Here is a 24,453-nt window from a genome sequence, read left to right as displayed (position 1 = left end):
AAAATCCAACACCGAGGAAGAACATCTGGGTCATTTACACAAGTTGTTTGACAGACTCAAGAAATACAAGTTGCGACTGAACCCAAATAAGTGTACCTTTGGAGTAAGATCTGGCAAACTCTTAGGTTTCATCGTCAGCAGCAAAGGTATTGAGGTTGATTCTGCCAAGGTCAAAGCCATTCAAGAAATGCCTATACCTCGTACCGAGAAACAAGTCAGAGGATTCTTGGGACGTCTGAATTATATTGCTCGATTTATTGCCTACATGAATACTACTTGTGTGCCGATCTTCAAACTGTTGAAGAAAGATCAAGTGGAAAGGTGGAATGACAAATGCCAGTTAGCCTTTGACAAAATCAAAGAATATCTCCAAAAACCCCCAATCTTGTTGCCACCTGTGGAAGGAAGACCTCTGATAATGTACCTAGCTGTGTTAGAAGACTCAATGGGGTGTGTACTAGGACAACATGACGAATCCGGCCGAAAGGAGCACGCAATCTACTATCTTAGCAAAAAGTTTACCGATTGTGAAACAAGATACTCACTACTCGAAAAAACTTGTTGTGCCTTAGCTTGGGCGGCTCGCCGACTAAGACAGTACATGCTAAATCACACCACTTTCCGAATCTCTAAGATGGATCCTATCAAATATGTGTTCGAAAAACCTGCTCTCTCTGGAAGAATAGCAAGATGGCAAATGATCTTAACAGAATATGACATTCAATACACTTCACAAAAAGCAATCAAAGGAAGTGTGGTAGCTGATCATCTGGCTCATCAAGCAGTGGATGATTATCAAGCATTGAACTTCGACTTCCCAGACGAGGACATTATGCTAGTCAATGACTATAAACAACCAGGACCAGAATAAGGACCCGAGCTAGGATACCGGTGGACTATGGTTTTTGACGGAGCTTCTAATGCACTTGGCAATGGCATCGGAGCTGTGATCATTTCCCCCGCAGGAGGTTATACACCATTCACTGCCAGATTATGCTTCAACTGCACTAACAATATAGCCGAATACGAAGCATGTATTCTGGGTCTTAAAGCTGCAATTGATCTAAAAATCAAGTTCCTGGAAGTCTACGGAGACTCGGCCTTGGTAATCTACCAAGTCAAAGGGGAATGGGACACGAAGCACTCGAATCTAATTCCTTACAAAGAATATGTGATGAGTTTGATTCCTTACTTCGAAGAAATCACTTTTGAACATATCCCACGCGAGGAAAATCAACTAGCTGATGCCTTAGCTACCATGTCGTCCATGTTCAAAGTCAGGTGGGACAACGAGGCGCCGATGATCACCATTTACAGACAAGATGAACCATCCTATTGCAATGAGATCGATACAGAAGGAACAGAAGAAAAACCATGGTTCCATGAAGTAAAAAGATATCTCGAAGCTCAGGAGTACCCTGAAGGGGCATCCATTAACGACAGAAAATTTCTAAGGAGATTTGCACGCAAATTCTTTCTAAGTAATGGAACCCTATACAAACGCAACCATGACTCGACTTTACTTCGTTGTGTAAACAAGAAGGAAGCAGAACAGATCATGGGAGACATACACGATGGTGCCTTCGGTACTCATTCAAGTGGACATACAATGGCTAAAAAGATCCTAAGAGCAGGTTATTAATGGTCTACCATGGAAACAGACTGCCATCATCACTCCCGAACCTATCACAAATGCCAGATATATGCTGACAAAGTACATGTACCTCCAGTTCCATTAAGCGTCCTGACGGCTCCTTGGCCTTTTGCAATGTGGGGTATTGATATGATTGGAGAAATCAAACCTACTGCCTCCAACGGACATCGCTTTATCCTGGTCGCTATTGACTACTTCACAAAGTGGGTAGAAGCAGCTTCATTTGCTTCTGTCACCAAGAATGTGGTGGCCCGGTTCATCAAATACAATCTCATTTGTCGGTATGGCATCCCTGAACGGATTATCACGGACAATGGCACAAATTTAAACAACAGAATGATTACTGAACTTTGCACACAGTTCAAGATCAAGCATCATAATTCCTCTCCATATCGACCAAAGATGAACGGCGCGGTGGAAGCTGCCAACAAGAACATCAAGAAAATCATACAAAAAATGACAGTAACCTACAAAGACTGGCATGAGATGTTACCTTTTGCTCTTCATGGTTATCGCACATCTGCGCGTACTTCAACAGGGGCAACTCCATTCTCCTTAGTCTATGGTATGGAGGCAGTTCTTCCAATTGAAATTCAGATTCCTTCCCTAAGGATTATGAAAGAAGCCAATCTAGACGAAGACGATTGGATTCAAACACGGTTGGACCAGATAAACTTGATTGACGAGAAGAGGCTCGCAGCTATTTGTCATGGTCAGCTATACCAAAAGCGTATGATCAAAGTCTTCAACAAAAAAGTCAAAAGTCAAGCATACCAAACTGATGGCTTGGTTGTCAAACGCATCATCTTACCACAAGGTGATCCCAGAGGAAAATGGACTCCCACCTACGAGGGACCATTCATAATCAAGAAAATATTCTCCGGCGGCGCCATGTTGCTTACCACCATGGATGGCGAGGATTTCCCACACCCTGTGAATGCTGACATAGTCAAAAAATACTTCGCTTAAAAAAAAACAGCTCGCTAATTTGAAAACCTGAAAGGGCAACTTAGGCAAAAAATGAGCATCTCGGTGGATTGAAAACCCGAAACGGCGATCCAGGCAAAAATTAGAGACTAAACAAATACTATCCCGGTAGGCCGAAAACCTGAAAAGGCAGCCTAGGAAAAAGTTAGGGAATAAAGCGTACAACTGCGTTCCGTTCAGCTGCCTACTCACCGTCAAGATTCAACACATCAAAGACACCGATCAGTCCAATCACTTTCTTCCAACAAGTGAGGGATGAGATGCTCGAAGACAGATTGGCAATAGCAGAATTGAAACTTGACTGGATTGTTTTCACATAGCTATTTATCTTTATAAATATTCTCCAAAGCTTTATAAATATTTTCACTTTTCTGTTTTGAATACGTAAACGTCCCAATGATAATTCTGAATGAACATGTGCATTTGAATATGATTGATGTTTACCAAGAAAAACAGGAATAGCATTCAGGTAATGTCCCAATTATCTGGACATCATCCCATCAGAAGAAAAATCCCCAAGAGAAACACATTTCTCAGCAAATTCCTCAATAAGATTTTCTCTCCAAAAGAAGTCTTATCCCCCAGCAGGGTTGTTCCAGATTACTATCCTCAGAAGCTGTGATCTCCACACCCGGACTTGGTCAGATAGTGCATCGGAGGATTATGCATCTTCCTCATCCCCACTTAAAAGGGCATCAAAATCAGAACTTCCAACTACCTTTCATTCCCAAGCGGTAGTCAAAGATCCTTCAACAGAGTACCATGGTTCTCAAAGAAGTTCCCCAGCCGAGGGTACTCAAACAAGACAAAAGATCATCAACAATCACAATATAGTCATATCCAGATGACTGGCGGAAATTTATTTTCCCAAATAGAAGCTTGACATCATACATCATACATCATACATCATATATCATACTTCATATATCATACATCATACATCATGCATCATGCGCATATTCATACACATATTCATACACAACATAACATGCATATTTCTCCTTTAGCTCACATTACATTCATCATAAACATTGCATATCACTAACTTGATTTTTTCAGGCAGACGGATATCTTCAACAAAGATGTTCTCAATCACATGCAGTGTTCACCTGAATTCCATGAACGGTTCTCTTAGATATAATAAAGCCGAAGATTCATTCTGATCACTTATCAACTCAAAAACAAACATCAAAGATCTAAAGCTGATACCTCAGACAGTTCTAGAACGATCTACCATCAAAGATCTAAAGCTGATACCTCAGACGGTTCCAGAACGATCTAACATCGAAGATCTAAAGCTGATACCTCAGACGGTTCCAGAACGATCTAACATCGAAGATCTAAAGCTGATACCTCAGACGGTTCCAGAACGATCTAACATCGAAGATCTAAAGCTGATACCTCAGACGGTTCCAGAACGATCTAACATCGAAGATCTAAAGCTGATACCTCAGACGGTTCCAGAACGATCTAACATCGAAGATATAAAGCTGATACCTCAGACGGTTCCAGAACGATCTAACATCGAAGATCTAAAGCTGATACCTCAGACGGTTCCAGAACGATCTAACATCGAAGATCTAAAGCTGATACCTCAGACGGTTCCAGAACGATCTAACATCGAAGATCTAAAGCTGATACCTCAGACGGTTCTAGAACGATCTAACATCGAAGATCTAAAGCTGATACCTCAGACGGTTCCAGAACGATCTAACATCGAAGATCTAAAGCTGATACCTCAGACGGTTCCAGAATGATCTAACATCGAAGATCTAAAGCTAATACCTCAGACGGTTCCAGAACGATCTAACATCGAAGATCTAAAGCTGATACCTCAGACGGTTCCAGAACGATCTAACATCGAAGATCTAAAGTTGATACCTCAGACGGTTCCAGAATGATCTAACATTGAAGATCTAAAGATGATACCTCAGACGGTTCCAGAATGATCTAACATTGAAGATCTAAAGCTGATACCTCAGACGGTTCCAGAACGATCTAACATCGAAAATCTAAAGCTGATACCTCTGACGGTTCCAGAACGATCTAACATCGAAGATCTAAAGCTGATACCTCTGACCGTTCCAGAACGATCTAACATCGAAGATCTAAAGCTGATACCTCTGACCGTTCCAGAACGATCTAACATCGAAGATCTAAAGCTGATACCTCAGACGGTTCCAGAACGATCTAACATCGAAGATCTAAAGCTGATACCTCAGACGGTTCCAGAACGATCTAACATCGAAGATCTAAAGCTGATACCTCAGACGGTTCCAGAACGATCTAACATCGAAGATCTAAAGCTGATACCTCAGACGGTTCCAGAACGATCTAACATCGAAGATCTAAAGCTGATACCTCAGACGGTTCCAGAACGATCTAACATCGAAGATCTAAAGCTGATACCTCAGACGGTTCCAGAACGATCTAACATCGAAGATGTAAAGCTGATACCTCAGACGGTTCCAGAACAATCTACCATCAAAGATCTAAAGCTGATACCTCAGACGGTTCCAGAACGATCTAACATCGAAGATGTAAAGCTGATACCTCAGACGGTTCCAGAACAATCTACCATCAAAGATCTAAAGTTGATACCTCAGACGGTTCCACAATGATCAACTTCCAAAATCTAAAGCGGAAAAACTTTGGACAAGTTCCGTAACGATCATCCTCCTAGACTTAAAGCGGTAACCTTGGACGGTTCCGAAACAGTCAACACAAAGACTTTCAAATCCTTCATCAAGATATAATCAATGGATTCATTCTGATGAACAAACCATCAACCCATTTGCCAGTTGGCATCTGAAAGCCCATCTCAGGTAATGTTTCAATCTGCCAACAACATTTCGCAGACGACATTCAAATGCAACTTCCAACATCTCTTCTGATCAAGGTAAGTGCAAATTTTCAGGGCATCTAAATATTCAATCATCTTCTACCTTCAGATTTCAGACAATCTCTTCAGGTTTAAGAAGATTGAATAGGGGCAACTGTTATACCCCAAAATTTGCCCGCATCTTTTTTCAAGAAAACTCCAATCTAAAAATTAAGAGTCTCATATAATCATGGATTTTTATTTCAATAAGTATCCTGACATGTGAAATACTTAGTTTTTAGAATTTTTCTTATACAGTATTTTGGCTTGCAGTTGAATTTATTCTTACGCAAACGCCAAATACTGTTTATTACTTCACACATGCTATTTATTTATTTACAGATAAATAGTACTGACACAATTGGTACAGAGTTAAATCTTTTGCAGGCGCAGAATCAGGAAACTCAGACTGTACTGGTAACAAGTAGATTATTATTATCTTTTGTTTCCCATTAATTTTTGTACTATATTCCATTATTTTAAAAATCTTTTCAAATCTCTTTTTCAAAAAATCAAATCCTAACTTTATTCTATACATCTCTCTTTTTCCCAACACTATCATACACTTTCTTTCAAATCTTACTTCCACTCAAATTTTTCTTTTGTACGGAATCACTTCATTCCCCAACGTCTCTATCCTTCTTTCCATTCTATAAATACCTCTCATTTTTCCATAAAAATCTCACATCAAATTCTAACTCATCTCTCAAATTTCTACTTCATATCCATCCTTTCTTCTTCCCCGACAAAATGGCGAAGTGGTGGGAAACGTGTTTTCATATGGTCGTCACCATTGCTACGGTGATCATGTCTTTTTCCTTTCTACATAGCCTGGAACACTGTGGACCTGGGATGCTTGCACTCCCAATCATCTACATGTTATTATTTGTAGCATGGGTTATTAATCGTCATTCTTAAAATTTGTCGTATTTCTTATTTCTTAAATGTACCGTTTATTTGTCGTACTGTTCAATATAGTATGTAATATTTGTACTATCAGTATTAAATGTTGTACTATTTGTCATAATGTTGCTTAATTATTAAGATAATATTTTGTGTGTTTTATGCCAGTCAAATATTCATTTTTCTGTGCATTAAATGATTTTCAGGGTTATTATCGGTAATTTTGCTCGCGTACAGTAAATATTATTTATTTATTATGTCTGTGTTTTTAACAAGTCATGTAAATAAACTTTAATTTTTCACATAAAACAAAAAACAACAAAAAGAAAATTAACTTTGAGTGTTGATTTTTTCACTCTAACTGCTACATTAATACCTGAACAGTCAGTTGACAGTCAAACTGCTGGCAGTACAATTCTCAGTGTTTTGTACCATCAATCAAATCAATCTTTTACAATTCAAAATTCCAAGATTTTTGTCCTAGAAGTCTTCTGAATATCACATGATTAGCAGAGACTCAACACTGCCCAAAAATCAGGTACGTTTAACTGTCTCCTACACAAACAGTCCCTGACTAGGGTTTTCTTGTTTTTACAGGAGAAACAAGTTTTTGAGACCTCAAATGGATTTCATGGACATCCATATATCTCAAAGTACCATCACACAAATTTTCATACTTCAATTCACTCAGACGCACCGTCAGCAGCTCAAACAGTCAACAGACGACCCGTTTGACCAAAAAGTCAACAGACAGTCAAAAATGAAATTTTTTGTCAACATCCATATTTTGTCAAAAGATTCATCATTTGATCATTGGATGATCATAATTCATCAAGGAAAGATCAAAAATCAACAAAACCCTAAGATTCAAAATTAGGGTTTTCTCCTAAAAAGTCAACTGAACTTTGACTGGCCACAACTCTCTCATCCTTCATCCAAAAAATTCAAACCAAAGATCATTTTGAAGGAAATTCAATTATCTTTCAAATGCAATTGATCCCATGGTCATTACATTCACCATTTGAAAAATATGAACAAAGACATTACAGGTCATTTTCAAAGTCAACAAAAAGACACTTTTTTCTAAAGGACACACAAGGAGCATCAAAAATCATTTTGACATGAGACCAAAGACATTGGTTAGAGGACTCTTTAAGGTTTCCAAAAAGTGCATGATCTCCTTCATATGACAAAAATTGATGGATTTACACCTTGTTGAAGTTGGCTAAAATTTGGGAAAATGCATCAAACCAACATTGCTCAAAAATGTATTTTTTCCAAATGGGGCCAAGTTTTCATGGTTCAAACATGTTTGCCATGATATTATGGGCCTCCCACGACCAAGACAAAGCCCACACCATTTTTATCCATTTTTGGCTTAATTTTATCTTATTTTAAGATTAAATGAAAAAAGAAAATGGAAGGATAATGGATAGCTTAGTTTCTAAGCATGAGTCATTCAAGAATCTTCAATTTTCTGCAGAAGATTGAGGTACAAGGCAAGAGCATTGAAGAGAAGCAAGACTTGGTCAACAATTCAAAGGTTTTAATATAAAAAAATCAAGAATTCAACAAAGGCAACTAAAGGCTTCTTGGCTTCAATTCTAAGCACAACATAGCCTATATAAAGGCTATAACACTCCAACAACAAAAAGAGCACGAAATTAGAGCCAAACTTCTGCTTGTAACACACTTGTAATCACTTAATTCTTTCAAAGAAACTTGAAATTCGAATTTTAAGTTTAAGTCATTTTCAATACAAACTAAGCATGTCGCGCCAAATTTATATTCATGTTTGACCCTATTCGCTATTTTGCAGGTTTAGGAGGTATCTATTACAGCGCTTTTATTACAAAAACGTTATTAAAGATGCTGGATGGAGGTTGAAGACGATGAGGTGTCTCCACCTCATTGGATAGAACGCGCGCGCGTTTTTTTAAAATAACCTCTGATTCTGTGCTTTGCAGTCTATGCTTTTGCCATACGCCTCACTTTAATCACCTTCTGATCCACTTGCCAGCTCATCCTACGTCCCTGACACGCCAGTCCATACCATGGACTCTCCAATCAACCATATCTGATTACTATCCTTTTATTTTTCTATTTTATTTTAATTTCTTTGTTAAATTAATTAAAAATAGTTTTAAAAATCCAAAAAATACACAAAAAATATTTTTAAGTTGCTAAAATAATATTTTATTTTCTGATATAAAAATATTTTATTTTTCTTCATAATTTAAATATTTTGCATAATTAATTAGTATATATTTATATATTTGCTTTTTAATTATTTCGACCAATCAAAAAATCATAAAAAAAATTGTTCTTTATATTAAATATTGTTTATATATTAAAAACTAATTTTGTACATATTTTGAATAATTTTCTCTTCAAGTTTTAATTATTTGTGTAATTATTTGTATAATTATGTATTAATTAACTTAATAAATTTCAAATCAAATTTCAAAAATTCCAATAAATTTAGTTTTATTTTAAAATTAATTAAAAAGCATTTTGACATATTTTGAACTTAATTTCTAGGTTTTAAATTTATTTTCATCTTTTTTCCTCATTTTAATTTAATTAATCATGCATTAATCATAATTAAAATAAGTCATAAAAAATCCAAAAACATTTCTTTATTTTCTTGCAGTTTAAATTCCTAGATAAATGTATAGGTTGTCAAATTCATGTAAATAGCGTAGTTTACATTTCCTGCACAATCGATGTAATAGCGTAGATTTACTTTCCGCATTTTACATTTCTGCATTTTAAATTCCAGCATATATAAACTGCGTGTATGTCAAAGATAAAATTGAACCGTTAGATCACTAACTTCAAAGATAAAATATCTGAATTCAAACACAATCACACTTGCACCTCTTAAGGTAATCCCTTCTCATTCTTTTCAAAATCAAAGTCAAAATTCTACTGTTTCGAGTACAAAATCGAACCTTTTGTTTGTATCCGGTGAAAGGATAGATTTTTAAAGGAAATAGGATAAAGACCTTACAACTCAGGGTAGACCTCCTAATTTGCTTGCTCAAATCAAAACAAACAAAATTCTCATACACTGTTGTTTTTCAAAATAAAACTTTCCAAAAAGACAATACTTTGTATATATCCAAACAAGGATCATTACGAAGTTAACGTTCTTTTTTTCAAAAAAAAAACATCTTTTGAAAGATAAAAAAACACTTTGTATACATCCGCACAAGGATCATTACAAATTCAATTTACAAAGGTATTTGAAACCACATATGAGCATTTTAAAGCAATTGAAAAGTGATCGGAAAACAAGTGAGCTAAGCAAACTAAAGAGCCCATGGATAACCATGGATACAAAGGGTGCTAACACCTTCCCTTTGTATAACCTACCCCCTTACCGAGAATTTCTTAAAGGTCTTTTTTCTGTTTCTTTTATAAACCTTTCCTTAATTGGATAAAATAAAAGGTCGGTGGCGACTCTCTGAATTTTCAAAATGCGAAAGCAGAAACAATAAAAAGAGTCAGTTCACGTATCTCTCCGCGAGAGGTATGGCCGAAAACAAAGGTCCAAACCTGCAGATACACCTAGGGACATATGGGTGCAAGCTGGCGCAAGAACCAATAAGTGGAGAAGATGGGACCAAGGAGGAAGAACTGCGATGGCCTATAGGAAGCAATTCCAGACCTCAAATCGAGAGATGCATAGGCTTGAGAATTACAAAGGTAGAAATCCTATGTCCAGATCCCAATGGAGACGGCACCAGAGAATGAAGAAGGCCCAAAGAGAATACAAGCCAAGAGAGATTGGAGAGTCTAGCAGCAACCAAGTCCAACACCGGGGGGCAAAGGCAAGCAAACCTCCGGTAGAGCGCAGACTCTTCGAAGATGAAAATATTTTAGAAGAAGAAGAAAAGATGCATTCCAGTTCTTGGAAGGAAGAAGATAGAATGACAAATGATTTCGATTCGGATGGAGTATCATCTCTCAACTTGATATGCAACGTGGTGTTAGTCCTCCCTCACGAATTCAATCAAGAAACTGAAGTTGAGGAGTGTGAAGAAACTGACGTCGAAGAGATGACAAAACACAGACCTGTGTGTTACTACGTGCTAAACAACATAGCAGTTGAGGAGCAGAATGCTTTCTTCGAAAGGCCTGACGAAGGCATGCGAAATCATCTGAAACCACTCTACATAAGGGCTAAGATTGAGAACGTTGGCATTAACAAAGTCCTGGTAGATGGAGGGGCGGCAGTGAATCTAATGCCTCAATACATGTTGAAGAGAATTGGTATGTTCGACACAGATATAAGGCCTCATAACATGGTTTTGTCAAACTACGAAGGCAAAATTGGGCAGACTCTGGGAGTTGTTCAAGTAAATTTAACTGTGGGTTCCGTTACCAGACCAACTATGTTCATGGTAATACCAACAAAAGCAAATTATAACCTCTTGTTAGGAAGGGAATGGATCCACGGAGTTGCTGCGGTGCCTTCAACTATGCACCAAAGACTAACCATTTGGAGACAAGATGGCATAGTGGAGAACATCGAAGGAGACCAGAGTTATTATATGGCTGAAGTTAATCAAGTCAACAAAACTAGCTTCGACAGGAACCTGGGAAATATAGGACCTTGTCATGCTGCGGAAGATATATACACTCCAAACAAGAACGCATTATATTATCTATCTTTACACCCAAATGGCTTCCAGTGGAATAGAGAGATAATGGACGGTCCAGAGGATGTCGCATCAAGAGATAATTATCCAACGATACGGCCAACAGGCTGGGACGACGATGTTGATGATGTCTGAGTCCTCCTTCTTTGAGAAGATTTCGGCTTATATAGCCGAGAACAAAAGAAACACGGCTCTCGAAGCCGAGTTATCAAACATAACAGTAAATTCGGTTTCAGAAAATAAGGAGATATCAAATTCAAGGTTACATGCGTCCTCTCAATCCTTTAAAGATCCAGTTCGAATGGTAAACACCACAGAGGAAGAACTTACCCAAAAACTGGACGCAATTTATGACGAAGAACCTCTAGGGTTCGAAAAAGACCCTATGGCCTCAAATATTAAAATGTTAGCCCAAGATCCACTTGAAGAAGTAAATATCGGGGAAGGAGATCGGAAGAGGATAACGTATGTTGGTGCAAAGCTGGAACCAACTCTAAAATCTAAAGTCATTACGTTGCTGAAAGAAAACAAAGATTGTTTTGCATGGGATTACGACGAAATGCCTGGTTTGGGACGATACTTGGTCGAACTAAAGTTGCCAATCAAAGAAGGGAAAAAGCCTATTAAGCAAACTCCAAGAAGGTTTGCACCCGAGATCCATTCGAAGATCAAAGCAGAGGTAGAAAGACTCCTGCGCTGCAAATTCATCCAGACCACGAGGTATGTTGAATGGATTGCTAATATTGTGCCAGTTATTAAAAAGAATGGTTCTTTAAGAGTATGCATAGATTTTCGGGATCTAAACGCAGCAACACCTAAGGATGAGTATCTTATGCCTGTGGCAGAAATGCTGGTAGATTCAGCCGCAGGTTTCGAGTATCTGAGTATGTTAGATGGATACTCTGGATATAACCAGATTTTCATTGCAGAAGAACATGTATCTAAAACAGCTTTTCATTGCCCAGCGGCAATAGGTACATACGAATGGGTAGTAATGCCTTTCGGCCTAAAAAATGCTGGGGCAACATATCAGAGAGCAATGAATTCTATATTTCATGACTTTATAGAAACATTTATGCAGGTATACATAGATGATATTGTGGTAAAATCTATATCAGATTCCAATCATCTAGATCATCTGAGCCAATCATTCGAGAGAATGCGAAAACATGGCTTGAAGATGAATCCCCTTAAATGTGCTTTCTTTGTGCAGGCGGGAGACTTCCTAGGTTTTTTGGTCCACAAGAAGGGGATAGAAATTAACCAGAATAAGACAAAGGCCATTATGGAAGCGAAGCCTCCTTCCACGAAGAAGCAACTGCAGTCCTTATTGGGGAAGATAAACTTTTTGAGAAGATTCATCTCCAATTAAGTGGACGCACACAAGCCTTTTCACCTTTGCTTCGACTCAAGCAAGGCAAGTTTGAATGGCTAGTTGAACATCAAGAAGCTTTCGAAAAGATCAAGCAATACTTGATGCATCCTCCAATATTGGCTCCTCCGAATGGAAAGAAGCACATGCGCTTGTATATTTCAGCTTCGGATAAAACAATAGGTAGCATGTTAGCTCAAGAGGATGAAAATGGCATCGAAAGAGCCATCTATTACCTAAGTAGAGTACTCAATGATGCAGAGACTAGGTATAGTGCAATAGAAAAACTCTGCCTATGTTTATATTTCTCATGTATTAAACTCAAGTATTATATAAAGCCAGTTGATGTTTATGTTTCGTCCCATTGTGATGTTATTAAACATATGTTATTGAAGCCAATATTACATAGTCGAATTGGCAAATGGGCTTTGGCTCTAACTGAGTACTCTTTAACATTTCAACCCCTTAAGGCAATGAAGGGGCAAATTGTGGCAGATTTCATTGTTGATCATGCAGTAGTGGAAAATTTTCAGCAATACGTGGAACTGCCACCTTGGAAGTTATACTTTGACGGTTCAACTCACAAAGAAGGAACTGGCGTTGGAATATTGCTAATTTCTCCAGAAGGAATTCCAACAAAGCTCAAGTATAAAATCGAAGGCCCTCTATGTTCCAATAATGAAGCTGAGTACGAAGCATTGATAGCCGGACTTGAAGCTTTGTTAGAATTGGGGGCAACCAGAGTCGAAATTAAAGGAGACTCCGAATTGGTGATTAAACAATTAACAAAAGAGTACAAGTGCATCAAAGAAAATTTGATCATGTACTTTGTCATAGCAAATAGGTTGCTTAAAAAATTCGAATATGTGGGTCTGAACCATGTCCCAAGATTGCATAATCAGGAAGCAAACGATTTGGCACAACTAGCCTCAGGGTACAGGGTATCGAAAAGCAAATTCGAGGAATTGATCCAAGTAAGAGGCAGAGCAATGGTTACGAAACTTTCTCCAAGTGATCTGGAAAACTCACAAATAGGGTTTGCTAACAAAGAAAAATTCGAAGTTTTGAACATAGACTCGTTGGCAGACACAGACTGGAGAAGTCCAATTGTGAATTATTTGAAGGACCCTTCGTCAGACACGGATAGAAAGGTAAAATATCGAGCCTTATCATACTTTCTGATGGGAAATGAGTTGTTCAAAAAGACTCCTGAAGGAGTATTGCTAAAATGTTTGGGTGAAGCGGAAGCTTACTTAGCTCTCTCGAACGTGCATAGCGGAGCATGTGGTGCCCACCAAGCGGGGCACAAAATGAAATGGCTTCTATTTCGATATGGAATGTATTGGCCTTCCATGTTAAAAGACTGCATAGAATTTGCCAAAGGGTGTCAAGAATGTCAAGAACATGCAGGTATTCAACATGTTCCCGCAAATGAACTAAGTTCAATAATAAAGCCTTGGCCCTTTAGAGGATGGGCGTTGGACCTAATTGGAGAAATTCACCCCAAGTCATCTAGAGGTCAAAGGTATATTTTAGTGGGAATCGACTATTTTACAAAATGGGTCGAAGCTACACCACTCGCGAATGTTGATCAAGAAGCTGTGATCGAGTTCATTCAAAAACATATTATATACAGATTTGGGATCCCAGAAAGTATAACTACAGATCAAGGATCAGTGTTTACTGGGAGAAAAATGCAAGATTTCGCCAAAGAGATAGGCTTCAAGTTGTTTACTTCTACACCTTACTATGCTCAGGCAAATGGACAAGTCGAAGCAGCGAACAAAATAATAATTGGTCTCATAAAGAAGCATGTAGGGAAAAAACCTAAAAGTTGGCACAGAACTTTGGACCAAGCACTTTGGGCTTGTCGAACATCTCCGAAAGAAGCTACGAACACTACACCTTTTCAACTGACATTCGGACATGATGCGGTACTCCCAGTTGAAATATACTTGCAATCAGTCCGGATACAAAGACAAGCAGAAATTCCCCCTAACATGTACTGGGAACTGATGATGAATGAATTAGTTGACTTGGACGAAGACAGACTTCGAGCTTTGGAGATGATAAAGAGACAAAAAGAAAGGGTGTCCAGAGCATACAATAAAAAGGTGAAAGGTAAAACGTTTATTAATAATGACCTAGTTTGGAAAGTTATTTTACCTATAGATCGAAAGAACCAAGCTTTGGGGAAATGGTCCCCACACTGGGAAGGTCCCTTTCGAATCTTAAAAGTATTTTCAAATAATGCTTACGAGATAGAGGAATTAGCAGAAGATCGTAGGATCTTAAGAGTGAATGGGAAGTATCTAAAGAGATACAAACCAAGCATGCATGAAGTAAAGATTGCAAAAACATAGACATCTAAGTAATACTACGTAAGCCAAAATGGTTAGATTTGCACCAAAATGGCTCCGTGACCAGAAAACATGTATAAATAAAAATACGGCAGAAGATCTTCATTAATTTAAAAAAAAAAGGTACAAGCGACTTTGGTCCATATGGAGCAGCAAAGATTACAAAAAGCGAAGTAGTAAAAAACCTAAAAAGGATCTACCCTTTAGTTGACCCTTTGTTCTAAGTCTTCCAAAGACAGCATATGAAGACCCTCTGCTTCGAACATGTTCATGCGCCCCAAATCTCGCATCCTTCGCACTACACCTCTCTTGAGGAACAAGTAGGATAAAAACCTCCCAAAAGGAAGGCAACTTACTGAACCCTCTCGAGAGGAAGTTAAAGCGACAGTTTCCACGAGTCGTTTGAAGATCAACAAAGGAAAGTTGATCTTCACCCCTCGCAAAGCACAGGAGAAGAATTCTAAGTCCTCCACCATAATGTTGTTCTCATCACAGCTTCGTGGGTAAAAGTTACCCACTAGAAGTTGATGCCAAATCCTGATGACTTTGGCGCTATATGGATCATTCTCCATGAGACCCTTCAGTAAGACAGAAGTGGTCATGGTGAAACTGTTATCATCAAAGGTTGCTCCAGTGTTGCTGCAGCGCAACAAGTCAGAGATGGTGGAAGGCGTGATAGAAACTTCAGCCCCTCAAACTTCAGAAACTATGGTAGTTCTTCCTTCAGGATCAATGTGTAGGTACGCAAACATCCAGAAATCAGCAAGCATCTTGGGATAAACATTCCCATCTAAAATTGTTGGGTAAAATTCCATCCCCTGGTTGTGGAAAAGAACACGAAGGCTGATGTGATGCTAGCTGAATTCTTCTGGGCAAGGTTTGAACTCTTTTTTAATAAGAGTTCTAATGTTAGCATAGGTTAGGTTGCTGTTGAGTGCCATGCTAAAGGTTGAAAAAGATTGTGGTTGAAAAGAGCACGAGAGGGAAGAAAAGAGTTCTGAAGTGAAGATTTGAAAAAGCATGAAGAAAAGAATGGGATACTAACCCCTTATATAGTCAAAAGGAGCGATAAGGAAACGTTTCAGTTTTAATGATTGATTAGACTGCGTTTGGTGTTTCCAGAGAGAAGTTATGGTCACCGCCGTTTCCCGCCCTTGGAAGTTGGAACATAATCATGAAACTGATGCACGCACGTCTTAAAGAGACGTTTGAGAGGCAATGACGTCAGCAAATAATGATGATTACGGCTAGGGGGAGGAGAAACGTCAAGTTTAGGGTTGCGAAGGGCAATCGAGCCACGTGAGGCATTCATTAAGGCTACTGTGGCGTAAAAGGAAATATATTGATAATATTTTGAAGTATTGCTAAACATTACCATTGGTCATCTCAGAGCAAAATGTGAACACATAAAAAGACGAGTTTTGCATATATATATTCTGAAAATGAGCGATTACAAAACAAAGGGATTTACGCCACAAAAAGTAATACAAAGTTCGAAGAAAATTAACTGAAATCCCTAGGAAGGCTATCTTTGATCTTCGAATACTGAGCCTCCCACGAAGACATACAAAGCTCAAGCAATGCTCGTTGCTTCTTTAACTCTTCGATCTCTGGCACCAATTTCTGCGCAGCTTCGAAGTGTTGGATACCTAGTCGCGCTACTTCAGCTATCTCTTGATCATTGGTTTGGTGAATGGTTGCTTGGCGAGACTCAGCTTCCTGTATCTTCTCTTCGAGTTTCTTAATCTCTTGCTTCCAATATTGTATATTTTTCTCACACTCATCATATTCTTCTTGGTTCTTCAAACGTTCCAACCTAAGAGCGTCACCCTTGTTGGTTGCCTCAGTGGCAGCTTTCCAAAAAGAACTATGAGAGGCCATTTTTGCAGCAAGCTGCTCATTAACATTGTTCTGTCGAAGAATGTTAGACTGAAGCTGGTCGATTAATGAGCCCAGAAGTACAATCACATCTGAGACCTCTTTCGAAACCAGAAGTAAATCCACTTTCTTCAAGAGTTGCTTCAAGCCATGACATCTCGTGGAGTCCTTACTTAAGATTTCGACGAGGTTCGTTTCGAAGAAATTCTCCTTTATTTGATGAAGGAGGCCGGGGGTGTCCTCTTTGTCTCCAGACTTGGTCTGAACAGTTGGAGAAGCTTCGGACGCAAGAGCTGAAGTACTATCAATGTTCATCATGGTTTTAAGAAAGCTGAGAGGATCAGTTTGCCTAAGTTGCTCCAATTCTGAAGGAGTAGGTATGGCTGAGGCAGGCATTGGAGTAGTTTCAAGAATAACTACAGTTTCGAAATTTGAATTTCCACAGAGGTCAGTTTCGATCAACTTGGAGGTTTCTTCCACGACACCTTGATCAGATACGGTGTCCTTACTCCCAGTCGATGGTACAACTGCATTATCTTCGCCTGAGAATTGGTCCTCCTCACCCATGTTTGCATCTTTGCGAGTAGGAGGGGAATCATCAGTCGAATGGCTTCCTTCAATAGAGGATACAGTATTGATAGTGGCAAGAGGAGGAGCGTCTTCGAGGACTGGTGAAAGTATATGAGAGGTGTGTTTAGGGACATCTGCAAAAACGAACAGATATGGTTAATTGTGGTGCAAGAGTTGCGAGAGAATTATTCGACATAAGCAAAAGACTTCTTTGCTCACCTTGGGGATTACCAAGGTCAATGGCAGCGTTGAAGGAGTTGAAATCAGAAGTAGCTGTTCCAATATCATCCTGCAATCATAAGGTGACGTTAACTTAATCATTCAAAATAAGATTCCTAGAAATGATTATGTTGTAAAGCCTAGATACCTTAGCTGTATTAGTGGATGGACTTGAATTGTGGCTTTCCATCACGAGAGCATTACTAGTGGCTTTTAAAGGCGATTCTTCAGAAGACACCTTATCACTCGAAGAGGTAATCTTCGAAGACCCGGGTCCTTTCCCTTTACCCACAGGAGTGGTGACTTTCTGTTTCTTTTTATGCCCTTGCCTGGTACGAGGGGGAGACTTGTCTTCCCCATCCGAAGCAACGTCTGGAGTAGTAGTTGGAAGAACTTTTCGCTTCAAAGGCATTGGAGGCTTCGAACTCTTAAAAGTGAAAAGGAGAAAAATAAGCGCTATTCGTAAGACATGCAAGTTGGAATATGAAATGTGTGTGTACCGTGGGTTTTGCGTCAGTCGTAATAGAATCACTCCCACTTGGCTTATTGCTCTTCGAGGCCTCATAATCTTTTTGCGCAGGAGTTGCTTTAACCTTTCTCTTTCGAGCAACAGCTGTAACAAAGATTGGAATTATTATCTCGATAAGAGAAAGAAGAGTCGGTCTAAAGATTAACTAGACCCAAACCTTCGAGTATTGGAGTCAAGACACGAACGTGTTCCAGATCTATATGAAGATGCCCTTTGAAAGTATCCAGGGTATGCTTAGTCGGGACCACTCGTTCAGCGTGTTTTTTGGTACTCTCTCGAAGAATTTTGAGAGCATTCCCACACGTGAACCAGTCTAGGAAAGGAGGACTTAAAGCCACACCAAAATCAGCACTTGGTAGTGGAGGGAATTTTGGTGGATTAAGTTTAAATGCCACTTCATAACGTAGTTCTGGTCGAACAAACGGGGGCAATTTCAACTTATCCAATTTTGCAGAAAACTTTTCACGTAAAATAACAGCAGCTTCGCGAACGGTCCGACTAAGATCATCAGGCCTGTAAATAGTTTCAAAGAACTTTTGAAAAGCTTGGATTTCTTTAATGTGAGTTGAGGTACCTTTGTGGAATTTATCCTGCACAGCAGTAAAAGCTTCAGTTAGTTCTCGAGTAAGGCCTTCGACATCATAGATTTGTGTGGTATAATAATCTGACCACCATTGTTGAAAATCTGAAGTGGAATAGAAAGCAGGAACGAAAGAGATAGGAGAAAGGGTGAAAACATCAGTATATCTGGCTATCTTCGTATCACATTCATCTTCAGTTAGGTATAAAGTACGGAAGCACATGTGGTTCCTTTTGTCATACAGACACTTGGGCTTCACTTGGACCAACCCAAACTGTCTCGACAGAAGATTTGGCTGATAGCAAACGAGGATACAATGACCTTTGGAAGGTCGAAGGCGGTGATAGAATAACCTCGGGATAAGAAAAGCTTCCCAAATAGCCAAAGACTCAGCTTGGTGATCCGGAGATGTTGCAGGAAACTCTCGAGTAAACCATTCAGGACCTACAACTCTTCGTACAAATGGAGCCATTGAAGAACTGAACTGGTAACGTTTAGTAAACATCATTACATATGCTAAGAAATGTTCACGAAGTTTCCCAGTTTCTTCTTTCGGGGTTAACAAGGCCAATCTAGTCCCTTCGACAGTTCGATTTTTGATTTCTGGAACTTCTTCGTTGATGACGCCCCGGAATGGGAGGTGAGCTTCGAAAGTGGAATTAAGCCACAATTGTAATAACCAGAAGGGACCAGCGAAAAGGAGAGATCCTGTTGTGTAAGTCTTTACAAGGTCTACAGCTTCACCAAGGTTTTCGTAAAGAAATCCTAGAATCAATTGGCTCAGGTTCAGTTTCTTGCCATCATGTAACTGATTAGCCATGCAAAGATATCTTTTCGCTACTTGTATGAACCTGGAGCAGAAAACACACCTCGAAAGCCATAATGCCAGGAAAGCAATATGTTCTACGTCAGAGACTACAGCATTTGCCTGATCATGATATTGCTGGATGAAAGCAGTATAAGTGACTGTAGCTTCGTTGAAGTTGATAGTATCAACATCCAAGACATTAGGATCAAAGGTTTCGCCAGTCGGTCGAAGCCCTGTGATGGCAGCCACATCGAAAAGGGTTGGAGTAATCATTCCACATGGAAGGTGAAAGGTATTGTGAGAAGCGTCCAAGAAATGGACTGGCGCTACTAACATAGTTTGGTTATACTCTAAACCAGTCTTGGACAATTGAATTAGGTCATAAATCCCTAACTCTTGCCAGAAAGAAGCCTTCTGTTTCTCCACTTTGGGTAACCAAGAATAGTACAGTTCGGGATCTTTTGCTAAAGGGATTGACCTAAAAACCTTCACAAAATTGGTTACATAATCTAACCTAATTTTCTCTAAGGCTACGGGAGGCGCAGTCGAAGCCCCATCTGTAGGGTTAGAATCCTCTAAGACTGGATTACCTTCATCATTTATTTTTATCTTGCTAGCCAGAGGTCTAGTCTTATAATATGCAGGAAAGAATTTATTTGGTGAACTATTTTCTCTTGGTAACGGGCCCATGAAAGCATAAGTTTTTCCTGAAAGTTCAAAAGGGATGATTACCTGAGAAGCGTAAATGGCGCGTTCCTCCGCAGTATTCGGATTTGGTATGTATTCTTGGTTCCCCATTTGTATAGGCTTTTGAAGCTTCAGAACTGGTTGGAGAGCATTTGAAGAAGACGCCATTGAAAGATGTTTGATTTGAGGAAGAAGTTTGAAGGCAACTAAGTACGGTATTTTCTGAAAAGAGTTTGAAGGAATGGAACTGAGAGGAAAAAGAGAGGAAAAGACTAAGTATTTAAAGATTTAACGGAAACCCTTTCAAATCTTTTGGGTAAAAACTAAAGGACACGCGGCAAGTATTGATTTAATCCAACGGCGGTCGAATAGTCACCAGCTCTATTCCTAGGATATAGGAGTAATGATCATAAAGTAAGGTCAAGACGTGGGAATGTAACTGTTGAGAAGACGTTTTTGAAAGCGACAAGACGTTTTGGAAATAGAGTTATAATTGATTATGACGTCAATTATTAGTCTCGGGACTCTAAGAAAGCAAAACGAAATCCCATCATGGCAAGAAACGCCCATTTCCCTCGTTTGTCGAAACAGGCATTTATTGGGGGCAATTTGTTAGCTTGAGATTTCGTTTAAGAAGTTGATCTTCGAAGGTTTTAAGTTCGAAGAATGATGGTTACTGATGACCATCTTCGAAGATTTTAAAAAATGGCTACTGATGGCCATGCTTCAAGAAAATGTCTAAGTTGAAACGAAGGAGAGAAGTATCGAAGTTAACACGGAAGATATCTTTGCCAAGACTTAGACATTTCGCGGAAAATTACATGAAGTACTGAAGCTTAATGTATTTCTGTAACATTTTCGAATATAACTATATGGCCACATGTCGAAAAGGACTTGAGCGGGAAGATTTGAATTGCGAAACGGTTTCTATAAACTACACATAGACAGATGGCATCCCCAGAGTTCTCGTGGATAACGTGGCATTAGATTATTGTATGACCGTTAGGGTCAAATTTAGTATTAATAGGAGTCTTAATGATAGGATTTCGTGTGTTCATTTTGTACAAATCACTCACATATCGCTCAAGTATCAAGTGTTAAGAGAAAGAGTTCGCTGAGAAATGTACGTATGACACCACCAATTTGAATACATGTGTATTTACTTTTATCAAATATCTTTTCGATTTCTTTACTTTCCTTTCCTCGTTTAAACTTTTACTTTCGAAGTCATTTAATTTCATGCACATTACTTTCCTGCAATTTATATTCTTGCGACTTACATTCTTGCATGTTAATTTTCTTGCAATTTATATTCTCGCAATTTAAATGTTTTCTTATTACGATTTATGCGTCGAAGTTACACTAACTCATATAACCAGCGTTATATCGAATGATTAGTCATTTAAACATAAATTTCTCGAAATCAAAACAAACAGGTATGAACCAAATCACATCAATAAACCTTTCGTTTGACCATGTCCTAGGATCAATCTAATCGATCTTGCGAGTAACCAAATCATATTTATTATAGTTTGGAGGACTAGCGGTTGTTTACCGGAAATCACCGTAAACAGTTGCATACTTGAACATGTGAAATATATTGAATAATACTATTTACATGATTATGCGAGGTGTGATGAATTCCTATGATTGTTAATTAAATCATTGTACTTTATTATACTTTCTTCATAATGATTTGAATTCTCACCCTTCTGTTTGAATATTATCCTTTGTTTGTAACGTGCAGGTTCAACACTTAGTAGCTCGTGTGAGATTAGCCGGAGAGCGTCCGAGTTTTGTTGGGAGCTTAGATAGTTAGTCAATGCCCTGGTCATGTAACACTGGGTTGGGATTAGTAGTATTGAACTCATGTTTTGTTTTGGATATGTATTATGATATTATCTTGTGAACATGTATGTTTGTTATTTGTTGTTGAGAGGCCTTAGTGCCGAATATCTTTGATATGTCGTTATATTATCTTGTGGATTAATATTAAGATATGATTATGGTATGGGATATGATCATTCATGAAATACATGAGTATTTATTATTTCCACTGTGAATGCATATTCTTGATGAATTATGACATGTGAAAGGTGCTACCTTGATGACCAGGTGTAATTGTATATTTGATGATGAATGATGTTGGCTTTTGAAAGCTTTTAATTTTTAGATACATTGATGTGACGCCCTTTGTTTATATGCATTCTTATTTACTATGATTATACGTTAAATATTTGGGGTATTAGAAAGGGGTGTTACATTAGTGGTATCAGAGCAGGTCGGTCTGTCCGACCAAGTTGTCGAGTCAGTTGAGTTGTGTGACAGTTGAATGCCATCAGTGTTTTATTCCTTAGTATGCTACGTATGTGTGAAACACTGTTGGTACTTGTTTGTTTTGTTGCAGGGTTATTTTTAGAGAAGTGGGGGAGAAGCTGTGTTTCTCGGATATGTTTCAGTTGTAAGTTGTTGGTGCAACATACTTCTTAAGGAGACAGTGCAAGTAATGTAGAAGGTTGTTGGTTCCCTAACCCGAAGGTAGCATGGATTTGAGGTTTTAGTTGTTTAACAAGTCGGAGCGTCTTAGAAAAAGGATAATTGTTATAAGATGGAATTTAGAAAGTTACTACATTCAGCGTTATTGGTGGATTGTGAAGTTACTACATTTAGGATGTTGACGTAAGTATAATGATTAAGCGACGCATTAAGGTAGACCTTGTCAAGGGATCCTTGGCAAGAGATTCGAAAAGTTGTCAAAGTTGTTGGAATGTTCAAGTCGGAGTTAGAAATGCGAAGGGATGAGTATGATTCCAAGAATAAAAAGTGTTCATAATGGTGTAAAGGAATTATGTTCTAATGTCATCACAAGGTGTGTGTTAGCATGTTCAGATGATTTTGGGAATTATTTAAGTATGGTACTTTCGGTGATGTAAAGGATTCTATTGCAGTTGAGTAATGATGGTTTACGCTATCATTATGGTTGTCGGCTATCTATTGACAAATTGAGGAACTGATCACCCTTAATCTCTTAGTGATAGTAGACGGGATCGTATTGGATGGGATAGACTTGTCTTGCCAGCTTGATAATATTGGAAGTGACTGAGTCTGTGCAAGATGGTGCGATGTTGTTTAGGTTGTTTGCAACTTTGTATGTTCATGAGGAAAGAACGATTGAGGAATTGCTGATAGTTAGCGCATTTGCATAAGTGTTTCCTAAAGATGTAAGTGATTTACTGCCGGAAAGAAAAGTTGAGTTTTCGATCGATTTAGTTCTTGGAACTAGTCCTGTATCAATGGCTCCATATAGGATGTCTACTTCTGATGTTGAAAGAGTTGAAGAGTCAACTTGAAGATTTGTTTGAGAAGAGGTTTATTCGTTTGAGTGTGTCGCCGTGAGGTGCATCTGTTTTTGCTGGTTAAGAAGAAGGAAGGTTTTGTAAGGCTTTGTGTTGAAGCAAAAAGGACAAGTGGTAGCTTATGCTTCTAGGCAACTTAAGATTCATGAGTGGAATTATCTGACGCATGATTTAGAGTTGACCGCCGTTGTGTTTGTTTTGAAACTTTGGAGGCACTATTTTTTTGGATTGAGGTTTGATGTGTATAGAGATCACAGGAGTTTGAAGTATCTGTTTGATCCGAAAGAGTTGAATATGAGGCAAAGAAGATGGTTGGAATTCTTGAGAGATTATGATTATGATTTGAACTACCATCTTGGAAAAGCGAATGTTGTAGCCGATGCATTGAGTAGGAAATCATTGCATATGTTTATGTTGATGATTCGAGAATTGGAATTGTTGGAACAATTTCGAGATTTGAGTTTAGTTTGTGAAGGGACATCTTCGTGTGTTAAGCTTGGTATGTTGAAGCTTACTTGTGGTATTCTTGATGAGATTAGAGAAGGTCAGAGATCGGATTTGACGTTGGCTGACATAATGACATTAATTAATCAAGGTAAAAGTGGTGATTTTCGGATCGATGAGAATGGTGTCATGAGATGTCGTGATAGAGTTTGTGTTTCGAATGTTGCAGATTTGCGAAAGAGAATTTCGGTTGGAGGGAATCGAAGTGGTTTGAGTATTCATCCTGGTGCTACTAAAATGTATCAAGATTTGAGGAAATTATTTTGGTGGCAAGGTATGAAGAAAGACATAACGGAATTTGTTTATTCATGTTTGACTTGTCAAAAGTCAAAGATTGAACATCAAAAGCCGTCTGGTTTGATGCAATTGTTGTCTATTCCTGAGTGGAAGTGGTATACGATTTCTATGGATTTTTTTTCGGGTTTGCCATGGACGTCGAGTTATTATGACGCGATTTGGGTCATTGTGCATAGATTAACAAAATCTGCTCATTTTATT

The sequence above is a fragment of the Vicia villosa genome, linkage group LG5, assembly GCF_029867415.1.
Source record: "Vicia villosa cultivar HV-30 ecotype Madison, WI linkage group LG5, Vvil1.0, whole genome shotgun sequence".
Classification (NCBI taxonomy): domain Eukaryota; kingdom Viridiplantae; phylum Streptophyta; class Magnoliopsida; order Fabales; family Fabaceae; genus Vicia; species Vicia villosa.
This window is presented reverse-complemented; position numbering follows the sequence as displayed.